Here is a 15,517-nt window from a genome sequence, read left to right on the forward strand (position 1 = left end):
GCTTCTTCATTTGCTTTCATTTTTCTTCCTATAAATCTTCCTCCATTTGAAATCTTCGTTCAGTTGCTTTAATTAATTTTACGGATTAATTTCGATTTAATTTCTTTTGTTTTATCACTCTCTTCTTTTCGTCCACATTATTGCGTTAATTTTATCTATTTCTCATTTCGCTTTAATTTCGTTTTACTTCAAAATCCATCTTTCACTTAAATTATCATCTACATTATTTTGTCCATAGTGCAGTAGGTATTTAGGTTATGTTTTAAATGTTCGTATGATGATTACCATGCAGAAAAAATTACACATTTGGTAACAAGAACACGTTTTTCATACCATTGCACAAATATAAACAGATTATTTCGCCTTTTGTTTTTTAACTGATAGATTGGAATTTTCAAGCAATTGAATACAATAGTAGATAAATACAGGGTGTTACAAAAAGGTACACCCAAACTTTCAGGAAACATTCCTCACACGCAAATAAAGAAAAGATGTTATGTGGACATGTGTCGGGAAACGCTTAATTTCCATGTTAGAGCTCATTTTAGTTTCGTCAGTATGTACTGTACTTTCTCGATTCACCACCAGTTGGCCCAATTGAAGGAAGGTAATGTTGACTTCGGTGCTTGTGTTGACATGCGACTCATTACTCTACAGTACTAGCATCAAGCACATCAGTACGTAGCATCAACAGGTAAGTGTTCATCACGAACGTGGTTTTGCAGTCAGTGCAATCTTTACAAATGCGGAGTTGGCAGATACCCATTTGATGGTGGATTAGCACGGGGCAATAGCCGTGGCGTGGCACGTTTGTATCGAAACAGATTTCCAGAACGAAGGTGTCCCGACAGGAAGTCGTTCGAAGCAATTGATCGGCGTCTTAGGGAGCACGGAACATTCTAGCCTATGACTCGCGACTGGGGAAGACCTAGAACGACGAGGACACCTACAATGGACGAGGCAATTCTTCGTGCAGTTGACGATAATCCTAATGTCAGCGTCAGAGAAGTTGCTGCTGTACAAGGTAACGTTGACCACGTCACTGTATGGAGAGTGCTACGGGAGAACCAGTTGTTTCCGTACCATGTACAGCATGTGCAGGCACTATCAGCAGCTGATTGGCCTCCACGGGTACACTTCTGCGAATGGTTCATCCAACAATGTGTCAATCCTCATTTCAGTGCAAATGTTCTCTTTACGGATGAGGCTTCATTCCAACGTGACCAAATTGTAAATTTTCACAATCAACATGTGTGGGCTGACGAGAATCCGCACGCAATTGTGCAATCACGTCATCAACACAAATTTTCTGTGAGCGTTTGGGCAGGCATTGTTGGTGATGTCTTGATTGGGCCCTATGTTCTTCCACCTACGCTCAATGGAACACGTTATCATGATTTCATACGGGATACTCTACCTGTGCTGCTAGAACATGTGCCTTTACAAGTACTACACAACATTTGGTTCATGCACGATGGAGCTCCTGCACATTTCAGTCGAAGTGTTCGTACGCTTCTCAACAACAGATTCGGTGACCGATGGATTGGTAGAGGCGGACCAATTCCATGGCCTCCACGCTCTCCTGACCTCAACCCTCTTGACTTTCAGTTATGGGGCATTAGAAAGCTCTTGTCTACGCAACCCCGGTACCAAATATAGAGACTCTTCGTGCTCGCATTGTGGACGGCTGTGATACAATACGCCATTCTCCAGGGCTGCATCAGCGCATCAGGGATTCCATGCGACGGAGGGTGGATGCATGTATCCTCGCTAACGGAGGACATTTTGAACATTTCCTGTAACAAAGTGTTTGAAGTCACGCTGGTATGTTCTGTTGCTGTGTGTTTCCATTCCATGATTAATGTGATTTGAAGAGAAGTAATAAAATGAGCTCTAACATGGAAAGTAAGCGTTTCCGGACACATGTCCACATAACATATTTTCTTTCTTTGTGTGCGAGGAATGTTTCCTGAAAGTTTGGCCGTACCTTTTTGTAACACCCTGTATATTTAAATTCTTATTCATAAAAATTGATTGGTCAAAGAATGATATAAGGAAAAATGAGAACGTTCATACCGTGATTAAAATGATGTGACGAATGAATTAAATTAAGAAATCACATTTAAATCAAGTAACTGAATAAAAACGTTGATAAAAGTCATTTCGATAAAGATTTGAAAATAAAAGTTTCTGCACCTGCCGAGATTCCCAACACACAATCTCCTTCAAGTGAAGCTGTCATCCTACCCATTATACCACGCAATGAGACTGCATAACACAATATTTTTAACGTTATTGAGACTCACACAAAATTCCGAATTTTTTTCTGTCGGTTACCCGCAAAAGAGTGCCCACCAGGCTGAATGGCTGCACTGTGTGATAACTGGGATGTTAACCTACATCACCGTATAAACGATAGAAATGTGGTGGTAATGCATTCAGTGACAAGTCTGAAGTGCTCAATTATGCAAGTTTATGTGTGCAATGATGTGAATGCGGCGAAAACTACAAACGTTGTCTGCTGGACGAAAGCTATGAAAACAAGTACTCCAAACCGACATTTCACGTGAGTCACATCCCAGTGCAAATCTGTAACGCAACCATCTTTGTGGCGTGCTTTTAATTATGTATTATTTGTATTTTAGGATAACTAATGAGTGAAAAACGCAGCACATGTTGTAATGAAAGCATGAAAGCCGTCTGACGATGAATCGTAATGATTCGAAACCGGTAACGGTATCCTTTGTATAAAGGAACTTGAAATAAATTTGTGGCTGGTTGTTGTCTCAACACCAACAAACATGTAAATAGTGTCAAAAAGTCGATTGCACCGCTGGGGACCTCTCCTTGGGACTGCAGTCGGTCGCAGCGTTTGTACGACATTGTCCGGCCGGTCGGCTGATAACTTGGTGCTGGTGTAAGTGCCGTAAAATTCCTTCTTCCCTGAAGGACTCGGCGCTGAAGGAAAAGGCGTAAGACGCGTCGCCCGATCTCTGTTGGCAAGGTGGTAGTACTGGACGCGTCCGCAGAGCGGCGCCAGCTCCGCGAGGCCAGTGTGAGACATGTTACTTTCCAGTCGAGACTCACCGGCGACGTATCAGTGCGGATTCGGACTGTGGACCGAGAAGGCTGTGAGGTAGCAGAGGCAGCAGACCGCGACCAAGGTGAGCAAGCGACGGAGGCTTGGGGCGTTGCGCCGCAATGCGTGCACAAGCCAAGGTTTACGAGTATGCAAGACCCTTCTTTTTGAACATGGTGGACGTGTTGCACCATGAAGTAATTAGGCTGGCTTCTGGGACCTCTACAGCCGGCCGCGTGTGGCCGTGCGGTTCTAGGCGCTACAGTCTGGAGCCGCGTGACCGCTACGGTCGCAGGTTCGAATCCTGCCTCGGGCATGGATGTGTGTGATAGCCTTAGGTTAGTTAGGTTTAAGTATTACTAAGTTCTAGGGGACTGATGACCACATCAGTTAAGTCCCATAGTGCTCAGTCATTTGAACCATTTTTTTGGGACCCCTAGAACCATCCCCATACTGAGCCTATGCGGTGAGGTTGGTGAGACGCCGCTTAAAGATTAGGCGGCGACTTCTCATGGTACGGCAGATCTACACGTTTATGACTATGCAATTCACACTTAAGTGCCTGGAGCCATTTTCACACTATTTCTCTAAAATTCCAAGATCGAGCATCGCGCAGAAAGTGTGTACTTAAATGTTTCCGTGCGAGCTCTGATTTATTTTATTAGTATGATCATTTCTCCCTACGTTAAGTGGGCGTCAACAAAATATTTTCGCATTTATATGAGAAAGGTGCTGACGGAAATTCCGTGAAAGTATCTCGCCGCAACGAGAAACGAACTGACAGCCAACTCGCACATCATATCCGCGATAATCTTTCCCTCGTTTCGCGACAACATAAAACGAGCTTCCCTTGTTTGAACTTACTCGGTGTCCTCCATGTAAGGCTCCCTTACCGCGCAGTAATACTCCAGAAGAGGACCGACAGAAGTAGGCTATTCAGTGGATTTGTTGCATCTTCTAAGTTTTCTGCCAATAAGTCTTGGTACGTCTTCTCCACAACACACATGTGATCGTTCTAATTTAACTTACTCGTAATTCTAGGTATTTAATTGCATTAACAACCTTCAGGTTTGTGATTTATCGTGTACCATAGTTAAATGATAGTACTCTTGAGGACGACCTCTCACTTTCCATTAGTCAACTGCATCTTTTCGCACCATACAGATGTGTAAATCATTTTGCAATTGGGTTTGATCTTCTGTTACCTTCTGAAGACGATATCTCTGCCTGTGTACCATATCGTTGCTCGCCCATTGAAAGTAAGCGATAGCAATTTTTGTCTAATTACTGCTGTAGTTCTATTACATGTTAGTTTTGTCCCCACAGGTCTCAAACTTCATAATCGGTGCTTATCTCGCTGACGTGCTTCTATACCAACACAATAATATGCAGGAAGTAATAGCCATACGTGAATTGTTTCAATCGCCGTAACGCGTATTCCACAATGTCACCCGAAGTGTAGTTTAGCTTGTTACGTACGTGAATTTTCTTTTTTGAGATCCTATTAGGCTTAACTTAATGTCAAGTATGATTTACTTTCGAAGAAGCTAATTAAAACTATCATCTGCACTGCCATTCATTCGCTTGGTCTACCTAGCAAAAGCGAAAACAAACATTAGCTCTTACCACAGATATACAAAATAGCCCGAAAGTTTGAAAAGCTTGTAAGGGAGTTGTAAAGAAAAACAGCTTGTGCAGTTTGAGTTAATTAGAACTGAAGTTAGCCAGTCAGGCAGTTGTGCCTGCAAACTGAAGCGGCCCATCAGATAGGACTACCGTCAGTTATTCATAGTGTAGGCGGCAGCGCACGAGACTGCTCAGCCTTTGGCTTGGGTTCGTACATTGGCAGAGGAAACGCTGAATTTGCAGTGGGATTCATGATTATAGAAACAGCGAAACTAATTCTTCCCCTTCGATTCTTATCACTTTCAACAGATTAACAACAAAACAGCTATTTTAGTTGTTCGATAGTAATATTTTTCCATGTTCAGCACTGATATATTCATTCGGTAATAGCCAATCAGGGCAGTTTGGTTATCTAATTTTTGAGCTTAGGGTATGAATTGCTGTCAACCAGCGCCCCTAGAAGTTACACGACGTCTTCTTTTTTTAGTAGTCTGCACCACCGAAAGTAGTATAGTGACTAACACTCAACAATGGATTCATTGCGTAAGACCAAATTTTCCTCTGTTCATTGTATTATTTCTACATTTTCTCTAACTTAATGTGAATGCTAAGATGCTCCCATTTACCAGAACAAGCCGGATAATTTTAACATCCTCAAAAGAGCCAGTATTGTCTGTATGGGTGTACGTTGAGGGAGCATTAAATCCTAAGAAACCCTCCGTTACGTCTTTGATTTTTTCCACAGTTGATATTCGTGTCGGAACTCTAAAATTGCACTAATTGTCCTTAATTGTGCCGTATTTTGTGTTTAAAGTACTGTAATGCGATAACTGAAATATCCTTAGCAACTAGTTGCTATAGTTTGCACTAAGAACTAGTATCTATGTTGATCAGCACTTACTGTCCTACTACCGGTAGTACACAAATGGGCCTTGCTTTTTGAGCATCAGTTCGAAGGTCGGCATTGCAAAGAACTAAATACACGATATTTCAAACCAATTCGTAGCTTTATCCTCACTTTGGACTGTCAGGAACGAAGGCAGCAAACTCTCTTTACTTCGTGTATGCAATCTTCTTTGGACTGTGATTGCCCACATAAGTCGCAGTATCAGCTTAAGCAAATAGCGAACGTTAACCAATACTGAAGATCGTTCCTATGTAGCCATGTCCGTTGCCACAAAGAAAGGTTCACGTATGCTTACCACCCATAATTAAATATCCACAATTTGCCAGAATGCTTTAACGTAGTTTTCTGATTTGTGAAAATATTATGAATAAGGCAACTGATACACGATAGTTGTCAGATTTGGCAAAAAGGGAATTCAATTTGACCTGTAACGTCCCGTCGATCTCCTAAATTACGAGAAAATCATGCTAACAATAAAAACACGGATGACAAATGTGTTGCTGTAGTTCCCGATTAATAAAATACCTCAGTGCCTGCAGATTTCACACGCGACGCACAAGCGGGGAAGGAGCCGTGGAGAGTTGGGTAAACACTCAGAGCGCAACGAATCTGACCTGTCATAGCACGATTCTACGAAAAGAGCCAGATAAACCTGGACTGTGCACTTTGATTCACAATGAAACGCGATAGTTCAGATACGAGAAAAAAGATAGTATTTCCTCATCCCAGAATAAACGGTTAGTCAGTGAAATCAGTGACAGATGCCCAACACCCGGCCCATGTCTATCGATTATACAACAGATTATTATTCAATCCAAGCAGTAGAGAGCGCCGAATGTCAAGCGAGGATAACCTCAGATCAGTGACCATCTTACGAAAAACTCTGCACTTCTAGATTAGAAGACTACGGGAGCAATGTGTAAGACAAGTGGTACCTCCCTTTATTACCTAGCTCCATAAAATGTCAATACACGAGTCGTTTTCAGATTTAGTTGGACATAAAATTTCAGTGATAGTTAGCTTCGCGAGTTAGAATTACTGAGTACAATATTGTCTGCTGGTTAAGGATGACAGCGGCTGTGAAGTTGACTATACTGGTCGGTGTTGACCGCCCCGCTCCAAACACTTGGTGTTAACTTCAGAGTAGACTTAGTGATAAGAAAAGCAATTATCTATCCAGAGACTTGCTTGCACTTGCCAGTGTGTTTCTAAATGCGGTCAGAATGTGGGCACACGTTCTTAATTTACTCAGATGTCAGCGTTAACTAGTTACACGATGAGTCCGAGACACTAAATAGCTCGGCACTTTTGACATTCACCAAAGTTTGCCAAAGATGAAACATTGTTCCAGGAAAAAGACTGAAGCTCTAAATCTGCAATTTCAACTCTTGTAAGCTTCCACTCAGATTATACACATTGTGTTGCAATTGTAATTCGAGGCAGTCACAGGTAGACACGGGTAGTTTAAAAACTGTGACAGAGTACCCCAGCACCTGGCCCATGTCTATCCATTATACAGGTTGATTATTATTCATTTCTGTCCAAATAGGAGGGCGCGCTGCAAAGTAATGCCTCCGAAATCTTTATGTGAAAACTCTTAGAGCTTTTAAATAAAACAGGATTAGCATTCGATATCTTTATTCTTGTCTAAATATTTATTTCTCAACCTAGTCATTCTGCCGTAGAATACATTCTCTAAACGAGGCACCAGTTTCTTGACACCGTCACTATAGAGTTTGATTTTGATGGAGCCACCTCACCTCTGTTTGCGCCGTTTCATCACTATCGAAGCGAAGGCCTCGAAGGTATTAGTTTCGGAAACATGAAAATTTGATGGGACCAAGTCGGGACTGTATAGAGGGTGATCAATGAGGAACCCAATGCGTCGGACTGTTGCAGATGTCGCAGCGCTCGTGTTGTCTGGCATTGTCATGCTGAAGTAGAGCTCTATGAGTGGAAGGACTACTGGAATTCGAAACTAAATTACAGCACGTTGTTTCTCGCGCACAGATGCGTTGCACGCTACAATTCGGAGCCGTCTAGTGGCAGTGGGCTAAAATTACGGAAATATGTAGATATGAATAGAGATGTAAAATGTTAATTTTTTATTTAAAAAGGTGTTTCCACATAAATTCGTAGGCATTACTCTTCAGCACGCCCTCGTGGGTAACAGAATCCACAGGCTTTATAGGCAAACTGTACCCCCACCGCCCCGTGATTAGTCTGGAAAATTTGTTCTCCACTTTAAGAATGAGTTTTTCACGCTTCTCGGTGCTTATGACGCCAGATCTTCTGAAATGTTTCTTATAATTTTGCAAATATATTCAATGGTATATGGGGATACTGCTGCAAACTGTTACAGTTATTAGTAAAGAAGTGATAAATTAAAAAGTAATTCCCGGGGTCGCTATTGCTGCAAGAACAGTGAAAACGCAGTAAGCGATGAACTTCGTTTTACGTGAGGTAGGGGCAGTGAGAAACACTGTATACATCTTGAGGCAGAGTAACTCATAGCTGGCGGACTATATTCACCCAGTATCTGGAGTGAGAGTATGTAGTGACAAAAACAAAAACTTATACACAATTTCAAACCTTTAAGAAACTCTGTCGCTGATACACCTCCGCTGCCCTCCCCACAATGATAAAATGAAAGTTAGTCGCTGAACTTGGACCGAGTTAGCTGTTAAGTAATAGATGACTCAGATGAACAAAATAGGTGAATATACAGTTTATTAGGCAAGTTTAAATGCGAACATTTTTAGGTTAGGCTTTACCGTGACTGTTACTGACATTAAATGAAACAAGTTTACTGTTACCAGTCACCGTTTTATTTTTTCCACGATGCATTTCGAAGGTTTAAACCTCCATCGGGTGGATTTACATTAGTTAGTATTACGTGTGTGTGTGTGTGTGTGTGTGTGTGTGTGTGTGTGTGTGTGTTGTTTACAAATGTGGCAGTATACATGTGATGTGTTACGACAGCAAAAGGAACCTGTGACCACTGGAGGCAGTGCCAGAGGTTTAAACCTTCGAAATGCGTCGTGGAAAAAATAAAATGGTGACTGGTAACAGTAAACTTAAAGTTAGCGCTCATCACTATTGCTACAATAAAATTTTCGCTTTGATTAGTGATTCTGGCGTTCTTAACATGAATACCACGAAATTTGAGATGAAGCGTTGTATGACAATGTTTATCAAACATGCACGCTAATAAATTTTAACAAATTCATGCCACAAAGACGAAATCTGTCTGGGTTTAGGTCAGTGCGAAACCCAGGAAAGCATTTTCCATAATGTTTGAGACAGCTACCCAGCAGTTGCCAGAGCCATAGTACTCTCACACAGTGATCAGCCATGTAATGATCCAATTGTATAAAGGAGAGGCTTAGCGTAATCACAGCGAATCACTTCTAGAAGTGAGTAAATTCTGTAATGAATAAAAGCTGCGCGCTGCAGATTCCATGGGAGAGGGGGAGGGGAAGGAGGGAGGTCGGGGTAGGCAAGTAGTGCACCCTCCCTTTGCGGAAGCTTATGCCCTTGAACCACTTCAAACTCGGACACGATTATTTTAATAACCTTTTCTTACTTACTCTGTGTGTTACTAGTCATTATTCTGCCCCATTACGTTTCTTCTCATTACCTACCGCCGACATAAATTTCGTATTTTATGTTCAACAATATTCCACATAACGCCGTCCCTCAAAATTCCAACTGCCTCCTAGACTGCGACATACCGTTCACTATATGAAAAAGCTCCGGCAATGTACTGACTTCGTGATGACCGCACAGTCGAAACGGAGTTCGTATTTTCAGCACCACAATCACCAACAATTTCTGTCAAAGAACCTGGCCCTGACAGGTAAGGTGGGCTTACACTCTTTAAGCGGCATCCACGCGGCCGCGGCTCGCAGAGCCAAGGAAAACAGCCGCGTCTGGTGTGGACGTCAAGCCACGCCGCTCTGCGCATGAAGGAACGGATTCCGCGCTGTGTCGGTACACGAAATGATTCATCGTGCGCGCTCTGTTCTGACGGCTTTTCCGTTTTTATCGACGAGCGCGCACTCCGGAACACTGCTGCGCAGCCACGAACACTTCGCTCCTCCGTTCTCCATTGTTCTGCCCTGTTCAGTCGTTCAGCGCGTTTGTGCGCAGCCTTTCGCGTCCGTCGGCTATGGACGCGGCTTTGCACACTGGGCCGCCAAAATATCTTGAACGCGTCACTAAACTGTGTATTGCATGTGCAGTAGAGCCAATTCAGTTATTTCCAATAGCGAATAATAACTCTGAGGAGTCATAGTACATAAATATTTCCCAAGTACACGTATGACAACTATTTGGTACTGTGAACAGACACGTTCAAACATACCTTTGTTCGCCAGACGGCTTCTAGATTCTGTGATGGTTACCAGTAGCGTAGCTAAGTAGTTTGGCACCCAGTGCAATTTTGTCACCCCCACGAACACAACTCCACAAAAACCAAATTCCTTTTGGGGTGCTTGATAATACAGGATGTTTCAAAAATGACCGGTATATTTGAAACGGCAATAAAAACTAAACGAGCAGCGATAGAAGTACACCGTTTGTTGCAATATGCTTGGGACAACAGTACATTTTCAGGCGGACAAACTTTCGAAATTACAGTAGTTACAATTTTCAACAACAGATGGCGCTGCGGTCTGGGAAACTCTATAGTACGATATTTTCCACATATCCACCATGCGTAGCAATAATATGGCGTAGTCTCTGAATGAAATTACCCGAAACCTTTGACAACGTGTCTGGCGGAATGGCTTCACATGCAGATGAGATGTACTGCTTCAGCTGTTCAATTGTTTCTGGATTCTGGCGGTACACCTGGTCTTTCAAGTGTCCCCACAGAAAAAGTCACAAGGGTTCATGTCTGGCGAATAGGGAGGCCAATCCACGCCGCCTCCTGTATGTTTCGGATAGCCCAAAGCAATCACACGATCATCGAAATATTCATTCAGGACCTGAAAGACGTCGGCCGTGCGATGTGGCCGGGCACCATCTGAGGTGTTCGCAGTGTCGTCTAAGGCAGTTTGTACCGCCACAAATTCACGAAGAATGTCCAGATAGCGTAATGCGGTAATCGTTTCGGATCTGAAAAATGGGCCAATGATTCCTTTGGAAGAAATGGCGGCACAGACCAGTACTTTTTGAGGATGCAGGGACGATGGGACTCCAACATGGGGCTTTTCGGTTCCCCATATGCGCCAGTTCTGTTTATTGACGAAGCCGTCCAGGTAAACATAAGCTTCGTCAGTAAACCAAATGCTGCCCACATGCATATCGCAGTCATCAATCCTGTGCACTATATCGTTAGCGAATGTCTCTCGTGCAGCAATGGTAGCGGCGCTGAGGGGTTGCCGCGTTTGAATTTTGTGTGGATAGAGGTGTAAACTCTGGCGCATGAGACGATACGTGGACGTTGGCGTCATTTGGACCGCAGCTGCAACACGGCGAACCGAAACCCGAGGCCGCTGTTTGATCACCTGCTGCACTAGCTGCGCGTTGCCCTCTGTGGTTGCCGTATGCGGCACGTTCATCCGTCACGTTCCCAGTCCGTTGCAATTTTTCAAACAGATCCTTTATTGTATCGCTTTTCGGTCCTTTGGTTACATTAAACCTCCGTTGAAAACTTCGTCTTGTTGCAACAACACTGTGTTCTAGGCGGTGGAATTCCAACACCAGAAAAATCCTCTGTTCTAAGGAATAAACCATGTTATCTACAGCACAATTGCACGTTGTGAACAGCACACGCTTACAGCAGAAAGACGACGTACAGAATGGCGCACCCACAGACCGCGTTGTCTTCTATATCTTTCACATCACTTGCAGCGCCATCTGTTGTTGAAAATTGTAACTACTGTAATTTCGAAAGTTTGTCCGCCTGAAAATGTACTGTTGTCCCAAGCATATTGCAACAAACGGTGTATTTCTATCGCTGCTCGTTTAGTTTTTATTGCCGTTTCAAATATACCGGTCATTTTTGAAACACCCTGTATTTTGTAAACAGTTTTATGAATGGAAATAAATCAGTAAAACGCATTTTTATAAATACAGACTTATCAGTGAAGTTGTACAAATAACCAAATATCTTAGTGGTAGGTAACTTTAATAACATGTACCTTAGATTCTGTTCTTATTAACTGTTCCTATTGTAAATTATGAAATTGTGTCATCGAAATAGATATCGTAGCTACACTGTCTTTGAGTGACAAAACTGGCAAACTACTTGTTCTTCACTCAGTGGACAGGAGGTAATTCTTAATTAGTTTGAAAAACTCCTCTGACGACGGTAACGAAAAGTATCAGCGGTATGATAACTGATCATCCTAGACTAACACCTGAGTTAACAATCAGTGTGTTGACCACGGTATGGTTTGGTAACGACACTGACAAAAATATGGACAAAATGAAAGTGGATTGTTGGTTACGGAACCGAACTCAGAACATAGTCTTCCACAGATCGTTGTGCTGTGGCCAAGACCTCTTTCGTTGCATCCTACCCCTCACGTGTTAATCCAACAGTACGAGAGGTTGTGTGTAGTCTGGAAGAGTGGGAGCGAGGCGCTATCAAACTGATGCTATGCGTCAAGCCGGGAGGCGTGTTCAGATAGCTCAGCCGATAAAGCACTGCACGCCTCAGAAAAATGCCGTGCTGAATCTGGTACACAATTCTTAGGCTCTGTCAGGAAGATCCATTCCAGTGTACACTGTGTAGCAATGAGACAGTTGTTTCATTATGGAGACTGACCAGATACAGGGTATACAGCGTAGGAGTACCTGATTTCAATATCTCTCGAAAACTAAGATCGATAGACAAGTACAACAGTGTTTTGCGAAAACTCTAAGAATTTATACATCAGTTTGAGAGAGAGTCCGGGAGGACGACGGTTCAAACCCACGTCCTGCCATCCTGATTCACTATTTCAGTGATTACCCTAAATCGCTTAAGGCAAATATGCCAAGATCGTTCCTTCGAAAGGGCACGCCCCCTTTCCTTCTCCATCCTTCCATAACCAGAGCTTGTGCACCATATCTAATGGCCTCTTTGTCGATGGGACGTTAAACACACCGCAGTTCAGAGCGATAAGTTTCACCGTTAAAATGTTAAAGGTAGTTAGCGTAACAAAGAGTGAGTTTGAAAACCATGTATTTAACATTGCTTTTCTGGTACTGGAATACCACAGATCGTATTCTAATCCTACGGCAATGAGGTGCATTTTCAAACACTGTTTTAATATTTCAAAAGGACTCTCTGACAATCGTTATCAAGCTCTTTGCTGAATTCCCGCGAGCAGGCTGCGTGGCTGAAAATACAGCGAGGAATGTTGGCACCAGGTAAACTATAGTTACTGTCTCAGCAATCATTGAGAAAGACCCTAGGAAATCCGTCAGAACAGCTGCAGCAACTAAAGCGTTACTGCACGCAAAAAATGACAGGGCCCCCACATGTTCCCATTCAGGATCGAAAAGCCAACACGCCATACCTGTGTAGCGGCAGCCGCCGAGCCGAGAGGACGCGCACCAAAACAGCAGCAGCACTTGGCGATAAACTGTAAATTAATTTAGTCTGTTTTTTGTTCACGTGCTTCTGCAAAGAAATTCATTGTATGGGTGTATTTTACTGTGTAGACTAGTGCTTAGAAAATTTCTCGTTTTTGTGTAAGTCTTGTGACTATCGTTGTGTAGGGCGGCTTCCTAGTGTAAATTTTCCGCGCAGAGAAATTTCTCTGTTTTATAGCATGCGGTCTCAGAGTAAAGTGAGAAATCTGCACACCAACTTTTAGTGTTACTTTATTCTCCTTTGGTATATCTTCACTCAGTAGCGCCATTTGAGACCTCATATCTATTTTATACACATTACGATATGGCTACGTACTGTTCTTGGTGTGAGCGGGCACAAGGAGAGTTGGCTGCTGTCGGTAACAGCAGGAAGCTGCGTTGGCTACCGTCGACAAGCTTCTTGATAATGCTCGAAGTTGTTGTGACGTCGGGGCGCCAGTGAAGAGACGTGGGAATCCCCTGGTTGCCCGGACGTCACTGCTGCTTCCGATACGCAACATCTGACCGGTCCGTCCTCACTCCAGAGTGGGTGGCAGACAGTGGCGTGTTCGGTGTCACTGGGCGGAAGGCGAAAGATGGAGCAGGCTGTGCGGCTGGCTCCCTACGTCTTAGCAACAGGTACGAGGTGCTTCCCAGTGCTGATAAGTCTGAGCCAGCACGGGATGCCTCTCCTGTTGGGCCAGTGGTCGATTTTCCTGCCCAGTCCGGACAAGTACAGAGGGTGGGTATGCTAGTCATTGGGAGCTGCAATGTTAGGCGGGTGATGGAGCCCCTCAGGGAGATAGCAGGCAAGGCGAGAAAGAATTCCGGTGTGCATACGGCATGTTTGCCGGGAGGTCACATCCGTGATGTGGAGGCGGCCCTGCCGGCGGCTATCGAGCGCACTGGGTGCAACCGGCTGCATGTAGTGGCACATGCCGGTACGAATGAGGCCTGCCGCTTTGGTTCTGAGGCCATCCTCGGCTCCTTTCGGCGGCTGGCTGATTTGGTGAAGGCAAATAGCAACGCACGCGGGGTGCTGGCTAAGCTGTCTGTAGCATCGTACCCAGGGTTGATCGCGGTCCTCTGGTTTGGAGCAGAGTGGAAGGTCTACACCAGAGGCTCAGACGGCTCTGCGACGGTATCGGATGCGAATTTATCGATCTCCGCTATCGGGTGCAGTATCGTAGGGTTTCCCTTAATACACTCCTGGAAATTGAAATAAGAACACCGTGAATTCATTGTCCCAGGAAGGGGAAATTTTGACACATTCCTGGGGTCATACACATCACATGATCACACTGACAGAACCACAGGCACATAGACACAGGCAACAGAGCATGCACAATGTCGGCACTAGTACAGTGTATATCCACCTTTCGTAGCAATGCAGGCTGCTATTCTCCCATGGAGACGATCGTAGAGATGCTGGATGTAGTCCTGTGGAACGGCTTGCCATGCCATTTCCACCTGGCGCCTCAGTTGGACCAGCGTTCGTGCTGGACGTGCAGACCGCGTGAGACGACGCTTCATCCAGTCCCAAACATGCTCAATGGGGGACAGATCCGGAGATCTTGCTGGCCAGGGTAGTTGACTTACACCTTCTAGAGCACGTTGGGTGGCACGGGATACATGCGGACGTGCATTGTCCTGTTGGAACAGCAAGTTCCCTTGCCGGTCTAGGAATGGTAGAACGATGGGTCCGATGACGGTTTGGATGTACCGTGCACTATTCAGTGTCCCCTCGACGATCACCAGTGGTGTACGGCCAGTGTAGGAGATCGCTCCCCACACCATGATGCCGGGTGTTGGCCCTGTGTGCCTCGGTCGTATGCAGTCCTGATTGTGGCGCTCACCTGCACGGCGCCAAACACGCATACGACCATCATTGGCACCAAGGCAGAAGCGACTCTCATCGCTGAAGACGACACGTCTCCATTCGTCCCTCCATTCACGCCTGTCGCGACACCACTGGAGGCGGGCTGCACGATGTTGGGGCGTGAGCGGAAGACGGCCTAACGGTGTGCGGGACCGTAGCCCAGCTTCATGGAGACGGTTGCGAATGGTCCTCGCCGATACCCCAGGAGCAACAGTGTCCCTAATTTGCTGGGAAGTGGCGGTGCGGTCCCCTACGGCACTGCGTAGGATCCTACGGTCTTGGCGTGCATCCGTGCGTCGCTGCTGTCCGGTCCCAGGTCGACGGGCACGTGCACCTTCCGCCGACCACTGGCGACAACATCGATGTACTGTGGAGACCTCACGCCCCACGTGTTGAGCAATTCGGCGGTACGTCCACCCGGCCTCCCGCATGCCCACTATACGCCCTCGCTCAAAGT

At 44.8% G+C, this 15,517-nt stretch overlaps 1 protein-coding gene across 1 annotated transcript in view; it reads left to right on the forward strand.

Moving 5' to 3' along the window:
• The first annotated feature begins 3,040 nt into the window (after positions 1-3,040).
• The window catches only part of LOC126260263 (UDP-glucosyltransferase 2-like), a 159,259-nt gene continuing 146,782 nt past the window's right edge, over positions 3,041-15,517 (forward strand). The window contains exon 1 of the mRNA XM_049957592.1: positions 3,041-3,164. The gene's annotated coding sequence lies outside the window, so the exon portion shown is untranslated. The remainder of the gene's footprint in view (positions 3,165-15,517) is intronic.

This window comes from Schistocerca nitens, chromosome 5 (assembly GCF_023898315.1).
Source record: "Schistocerca nitens isolate TAMUIC-IGC-003100 chromosome 5, iqSchNite1.1, whole genome shotgun sequence".
NCBI classification, from domain to species: domain Eukaryota; kingdom Metazoa; phylum Arthropoda; class Insecta; order Orthoptera; family Acrididae; genus Schistocerca; species Schistocerca nitens.